The 7937-nt window shown below is 25.6% G+C and overlaps 1 long non-coding RNA gene across 1 annotated transcript in view; it reads left to right on the top strand.

Annotated features, from left to right (window-relative positions):
- Positions 1–7: 7 nt before the first annotated feature.
- The window catches only part of LOC122269190 (uncharacterized), a 49167-nt gene continuing 41237 nt past the window's right edge, over positions 8–7937 (top strand). The window contains exon 1 of the long non-coding RNA XR_006225038.3: positions 8–72. This is a non-coding gene — a long non-coding RNA (uncharacterized LOC122269190). The remainder of the gene's footprint in view (positions 73–7937) is intronic.

Here is a 7937-nt window from a genome sequence, read left to right as displayed (position 1 = left end):
CCAGCTTTTGAGCGGGTGCAAACGTTGATGGGTTGAAAGTGAAAACTTTTCCCGAAACAACTCAGGCTGCAGGTGAGTGACTGGAGAATTTCATTTTATCCTTTTTACTTTGAAATAACGAGTGGTTCGACAAAGAGAAGATCTCTAAGTTGAGGCAGAAGCAGTAGGGGTGGTCATTTAATAAATGCTTAGGGATCAATTTTCGTCTGCTTCTAATGCGCAATGTACTTTTATATACATTAAAGCTTAAAATAATTTGACTTATTTATCATTTAAGTTTTTGGTTAAGTCATAGATAAATATTTATATTATTTTAAAAATTTAATTTTTGAGTTAAGAAAAAAGTGACAAGGGGAAAATATCGTAATAATAAAGTGAATTAATTTATAAAACTTATTTGAACTTGAATTTAAGTTAAGCTGGAATTTCAGATCATCTATAATATGCAATATAGTTTTGTATACATTTAGATCCTAACTGATTTAATTTAATTATCATTCAAGTTTTTTATTATCTTATAGATAAATATTTTTACATTTAAAAAAACTTAATTTCCGATTTTTGAGTTAGAAACGAGTTGCAGAGTTCGGATTTATTTCGATAGGTGTTAGTTGAGTTTCGACTTTTGAGTAGAAAAAGAAGGGAAAAGTGGAAAATAATTATTAAATTTAATATTCATTTAAGTGCTTAATTATTTTGCTGATAACTTATATTATGTGATGATTATTTTACTGATAAGTTAACGAACGAATTTTTTTTTAATAAGAACATCTTCGCTTCTTCTTAAAAACCAGTATTTCAATGAAAATTTGCTCTTACCTTTCACCGAGAGAAAAAAAAATTAAGAATTACCAGAATATGGTAAAATTTGCCGTGTTTCTGGCTCAATGGGAACACCAAAGAGCTGGGTAATTTTTACCTCAGCGCTTTGGTAACAATTTTAGTAAAATTAACAATAAAATATGGTTTTATAATGTGTGATAAAATTTGGTAAATGAGGTAATATTTGGTAATTTTTCATGATATCTTAGGGATGGCATAAAAGCCATTCATTCGATAAAATTTACTTTTTAGCTTCGTATTTTTTACAAAATGTATTGTAATAAGAACCATAATTTAAAAAAAGAAAAAGAGAAAAACAGAATTCCCGGTAAACAGTTACTACATGAAAGGAAAAACTACCAATACAATGATTATATACAATACATTTTGGTTTCATTAATTTAGAAGTATTGTTTGTTTTTTTATACAAGAAATGTCATTACAGTATAGTATTGCAATTTCATCAGAATTTAACCCCCTCGTGAATTTAAATAGACGATTCCATGGTTCAGCTTGAGCAAAAGTTAAAGTCAATTTAACAACTTTTTTGAGTTGCAGAAAATTTACATAGTTTTACAAATTTACATAGTATATAAAAAAATTTATATAAAAAGTATATGTATAATAGAGAGTATATAAAAAATGATAACAGTATAATTTTATACGAAGTTCATAGTAAAAGAAAAACAAAGAACACAAGTATTTATCCATTAATATATAATATATAATTAAAAATTATAAAAATATGTATTTAAAAAATAATGCTAATTTTTTTGTTGTAAAATTTGTCATGTAATAGCCTTTTTGAATAGCCCTGATTTTGAAAAATTTTATATATAATAGCGTTGTTGAAACATAAAGTATTTTTTTTTTACTATTCAATTTCCAAAAATCTTTTAAATTTTCCTTAAAAGTTAGTTGCAGAGAAGTTACAGAGAAGTATCAAACTGTATTTGAGCTTACAGAACGACATTAGTTTGAGTACTCAGTTCAATATACTTGCGTATATTCTGACTAGATTGTTCCACTTACTTTATACTCCAGAGAATTGGGAAAATTTTTGTATAATTTGGTACTGATTCATTAGTTTTTATTATAATTAATTTCATCATTTTCTGAAAGATTTTTTTCATTCATTTTGAAATTTTTAAAACTTATTTTTGTTTTTTATTCTCTGCTTTCTCTTTGTTTTCTAATTTAGTCTATGGATTACCTAACTGAATAATATATGTTATCTAATTTATATAGAATTTCTTTTTTATATTAGTTTCTAAGCTAAAAATTGTTAGTTTCTAAGTTACAAAGTTCATTTTTTAAAGCTTAGAATTCATGAACTGAACATTTTAGCTCAAGTTGTTAGAATTTCATGTTTAAACACGGAAGAATATTAGCCATTCATAACTAATAATTAGGTTTAAATTATGGTTCTTAAGTATTTTATTTTTAAGTAAAGTATTTTTATTGTAAAGCTTTTACCTGAATTTACATCTTTATTAAGCGATCGAATTAAATTCGCTTACAGTTTGCATTGGTTTTAAATAACTTTCTTTTGCGTATTATTTTTTGGTCGATTTCCTCCAATTTTAAAATTTAGAAGAAATCCAATTTGTTTTTTTTTTCTTTTTTACCCAATTTCAAGCATTTATTAGGTTTTAAGTAGTCTTTAACTGTTTACTAGTTCCTGAGTTTTTCTTTTTCAATTTTTAATTAATTTATCACATTAGTAAATAAAGTGATAAAGATTCTTTTCATTTAAAAAATAATGATTTTAATAAAAATTGATTTCTTCAAGATTTCCTACTAAAATGCAATTCAATTATTCTAGTTAAAAATGTTTTGCTTCTAAACATTTCACACATGTTTTACAGCCGAACATTTTACACATGTTTTACTGCCGAATGTTTTCTTCTTATAAAAATACTAAAATTCACTACTTCAGTTGGTAAACCAGAATAAAATTTACATTTTAAATTTAAATTTTTAGTCATTTAAAATCTTTCGTCGTAAGTAAGTTGAGCAATATTTCTCTCGAAGGTAGCCTATGTTTTTACAATTTTGTGAAATCTCTTTGCTTACAAAACTACTTTTAAATTATGAAAAATGAGAGCAAACCATCTTGATTTATATGTTTTTGAAATAATTTAAATGTTTCTAATCCAAAAGTAAATACTTCCAGATAAATTTATTTGTTTTTTTAGAGTAAGATAAAAATAAATTTTATTTCTATATCATTTCCTTTTCAGTTAAGTAGATAATTAATGTAAAAAGAAGAATTACGCAACAAATGCATAGCTTAAAATTGTTAGATTGATGAAAAAATTAATATTTGGTGTACCCCAGGTTGCTATTATGTATATATATATATATATATATATATATATATATATATATATATATATATATATATATATTCTATATAGTTTTGTATGCGAATTACATAATAGCATATATGTATTAATAACCATATAATCACATGCATGTATGTACAAACGAGTATATAATAGCATATATATACGTAGAAGTATAAAATTGCATATATATATATGCTAACTATGTTTGCATTAAAAAATGCATAGGGAGTTTAAAGAAAAAAAAAAAGAACTCTTTCTTCATTGTTTTTTAAGACAATCATTTCAAAATGCAAGGAAAAATTTCGCACTTATAGTTTTGAATGTTCTTTTAAATGAATTTAATTGTACACATTATGCAATGTGTAAATTTGGTGTTTAGTGAAATTATAAAACTCTTATTGCGGAAAAAAATTAATATAATTAAAAATATTTCTTTTTTAGTCTAAAAATTTTATTTCACATAACATCATTCTTTTACCCGTATTTTCATCGTAGCTTTGGTGATTTCAAGATATCTTCACAGTAATATTCGTATAAAAAAATCCTTTAAAAATATACTTACATCCATGAAAATGCGTGTGTGACTCCTGAACATTTTTTAAGAGAAAAAGAAAAAAATCTTTGTCAAGAGACCTAACTTGAAATGAGTGTTTTTTAGTGGTTGTAACTTTTACAACAAGAATTAAATGTGAGCTATTCAGCATTTACTAGCAGAACTTTTTTATTTTGAGAAAACCCTGTACTGTTAATGTAATAAAATGAGATTTTATGCTTAATTTTTCTTATGTACACCAATCTAAAATGATTATTATTATATATAAAAAGTATTATTTTTGAAAGGTATATTACATCGTTTATATCATTTCCCAACTTTATTTGCTTGATTGTAGTTAAAACTTGAAATTTACTGTATACGTGAGCTTGAACAAAATTTTTTGAATCAATTTAATCAGTAAACACTGTTTTCATGAATTGCATTAGTTATACATTTTTAATACACATTTTTATATTTTTCAAAATTATTGTAAAGATAATATACACTTGGGACGATCTTTTTACTCACAAATTAAAATTAAAGAGAGGAAAAATTTGTCGAATTACTATTGCGGAATGTAGGGTTTCGAGAATATCAAAACCAGTTTGATTTCCGGATGAAATTTAATAGTGTTTTTACTTATCACCTTTTTAATAAAATTTTTCGACTAAATTTGATAAAAATTTGATAAAATTTAGATAATTGTTTTTTTCATTAGTCAATTTTAACTGGTGACCCTTAATGTGTATAGATTTTTCTTCAGTTTTAACAAGTATTCTGAAAATATAGGTAGTGATAGCGGTACAACTTGTATGTATCTCAAAATTTAAGAAATCCCTTATAAATAGCTACCAATTTAAAAAAAAAAGAAAATGTAAAATTATAAAATTATTAATTGAACAATTTTTTTTTTAATTCAGAGAGTTTCGTTGGCACAAATATTACTCAGTTTAATTAATGATTTTTAATTCCCCCCACATTTTTTTAAGGAATCGTGCTTTCTTCATAATATTTTATTCTTTAAAAAAGCAAATCATTTTCTGAAATTTTCTTCTTTCATATTTTGAAGTTTACAAGTAGTGAATATTTGTTAATTGTTTGCCACTTGCGTATTACATGAGTATAGTGTGCAGCAATTTTTAATAATACATAGCTTAGTAATTTTAGTTTCTCGTGCTCTTTTCTTTCTAGCTTATTTTAGTTAATATTTTTTTAAAAATAAAACGCGAAAATTGCTTTTGAGAAATTGTTGTTTCATATGTTGTCGTACATAGATTATACTTATTCCGTCAATTGATTACGGCTTACCTATTACGTCCAGTTTCAAGATTTATTAATAATATTCAGAGTGATTTTAGATTTTCACACGGGAAATGACTGCTTTTATTTCTACCTCGTCCAATCCAAGTAATCTATTGTATGATTACAAATTCATCATAGTGTGGAATATTTATAAATTTTTATTAATTTATAGTTTGTTAGTTAATTCTTAATTCTCAGTCTTTTTTCTTTGAAAATGTCCTGTTTAATTTTTCTATATTTTTAAATAAAACAGAAGCAATGGTTTCAATATTTCTTTCTTTTGTTTCATTAGTTGAAGCATATGAATAATGTCGATTTGGGAATTGCTTACAGCGTGCTAATTACATGCAGTTTCAAAACTCATTAAAAATAATCAGGGTGATTTAAAATTTTCACATTGGAATCACTCCACTCACTGTTAATTTCTCCCTCATTGTCATTGGACTCACTGTTAATTTCTAACTCAGGGAATTCAAAACAAACATTGTATGTTTAAGATTTTTTTTTTAATTTTTACTAATTTACTTAATGAATTTTAATTCTCGCGTTTTTTCTTTGAATCCTGCCATATTTAATATTTTTTTATTCATAAATAAAACAGAAAAATAGTTTTTGAAAATTTTTCATTCCATAAGTTGACATATTTTCATAATATCTATTTGGAAAATTGCTTACAGCGCGCTAATTACATGCAATTTCAAAATTCATTGATGGAATTCATGGTGATTTGAAATTTTTACGAGTGAAATGACTGTTAATTTACTGCTAATGACCTACTTATTTCATATTTTTTTATTTGCAAAACAAAATGTTTTTGAATATTTTTCGTTTAATAAGTTGACGCATATAGATAATGCTTATTCGGAATATTGTTAACATCTTGCTAATTACATGCAGTTTCAAAACTCATTAATAATATTCAAAGTGATTAGAGATTTTCAGATGGGAAAGGACTGCTTTAATTTCTAGCTCATCGAAACCTAGTTTAATCAACTTTGTAAGCTAACAATTCTTTAATAATATTTTAAATTTACAATTTTTTTAATAATATTGTATATTTACTAATTTTCCACAATTATAATTTATTTATTAATTTTTAATTCTTTTGACTTTTTTGTGTCCCTTATTTCTCTTTTTCTCATTTGAAATAAATCAAAAACATTGTTTTTGAAAATGTTTCGTTTTATAAGTTGACAAACGTAGATAATATCTATTCGGAAAATTGCATGCAGCATGCTAATTACATGCAGTTTCAAAATTCATTGATAATATTCAGGGAGATTTGAGATTTTCACATGGGAAATGACTGCTTTAATTTGCAGCTCATCGGAACCTCGTTCAATCCAAGTCATCTATTGTAGGGAAGGGAAGAGTGGGATGGAATTGAGGAGGGAGAAGGGTCAATTAATTAAATGCCCCAGCCGTCGGGGATCAACGTGATATAGCAGAGAATGAATTACGTTTTAGACCGTGTTTAACTAATTAAAGTGCTGATATGCTTCGGTGGTTTGCTTTTCGATTCTACGGTATAGCGAAGCTTACAAAATGTTAAAGTTAAAACCATAGTGTGTAATTGTTTAAGTACCAACTTGCCATCTATACATTATTGCTATCTAATGTTAAAGCATAAGAAAACGTTAAAGTAATATTTTCCAATACAAAAATATTATGATTGTAGGTTTATGATTTTTCAAAAGTGATATTATATGGTTTACTTTTCGGTTCCTTGATATGATGAAGCTTATAAAAAGTTTAAGTTAAATCTTAATGTATATTTGTTTAAGAAAGTATATTATCGTCAAGAATGTTACTGTCTAATGTTAAGGCAAAATAAAACGTTATATTTATATTTCACGTTAATATAAATTTTAATTGAAGGGCTTGGGGTAATAGAGCAATAAGCCATGCTTTTTAAAAAAGGTGACTAAGTTTCTTTAGGTTTCGCACCGTGATAGGGAGAAACTTATGTTGAATCTAAACCTTAATGCGTATTTTTATTGACATTTATCTTTAAGTTTGTTACTGTGCATTAATGATACACCACACTTTTTAAAAGAGTTACATAAGTCGCTTTACATTTTGGTTCTATCATAATCCATATCGTACAAAATGTTAAAGTAAAACATTTGGTGTTTCTCATAATAAATTGTCATTAATGCTGTTTGTCTAAAGTTAAAGAAAAGGAAACATTATGTTTGCATTTGCCAGTTAAAAATATAGTAATTAACGCGCTTCAGGTAATATAGTGGTAAGCCCCACTTTACCCTAAAGTGACATTTTTGGATCAAACTGTTCTTTAATATAGCTTCTAGATAATTTTTTTGTCGAGTTTTCGGAATTTTCCCTGGATATAACAGCACAATTCATTCAAATATCTTTTGTCAACACCGAAATTGTGCACTGAGAAAAAAAAAAAAATTAAGGTTAAAACTACCAGGATAGGGCAAAATTAACCATTCTTCTGGTTCTATGGGAACACCTCGGCTCTTTGGTATAGATTTTGATAAAACTAATAATAGAATATGGTCTTATAATGTGTGATAAAATTTGGTAAATGAGGTAAAAGTTGATGATTTTATCATAATAACTTAGAGCAAGGTATAAAAACCATTTATTCTGCTAAATTTACTTTTCTGCTTTGCAATTTTTTACTAAACGTGGGGTATAAAAACTATAAATTCGAAAACCAGATTTCTGATAAACCGTAACAATAACAATGGAAAAATTACTAAATGAATGGTTTAAGTACCGTATATTTTGGTTTTATTAACAAGAATTATATATATTTTTTAATACCAGAAGTATCATTACCATAATAAAATAAAACCTACAAATGCGATTTTGAGATGTAAATAGTTACACTGGAAATTTGAAAGTCTTGCAAAGTTTGAAGATCATTTTAAAACTTTGTATACATAAATAGTTAG

This window comes from Parasteatoda tepidariorum, chromosome 11, assembly GCF_982258835.1.
Source record: "Parasteatoda tepidariorum strain Cologne lab strain chromosome 11, Ptep-v5.0, whole genome shotgun sequence".
In the NCBI taxonomy this organism is placed as follows: domain Eukaryota; kingdom Metazoa; phylum Arthropoda; class Arachnida; order Araneae; family Theridiidae; genus Parasteatoda; species Parasteatoda tepidariorum.
This window is presented reverse-complemented; position numbering and strand designations above follow the sequence as displayed.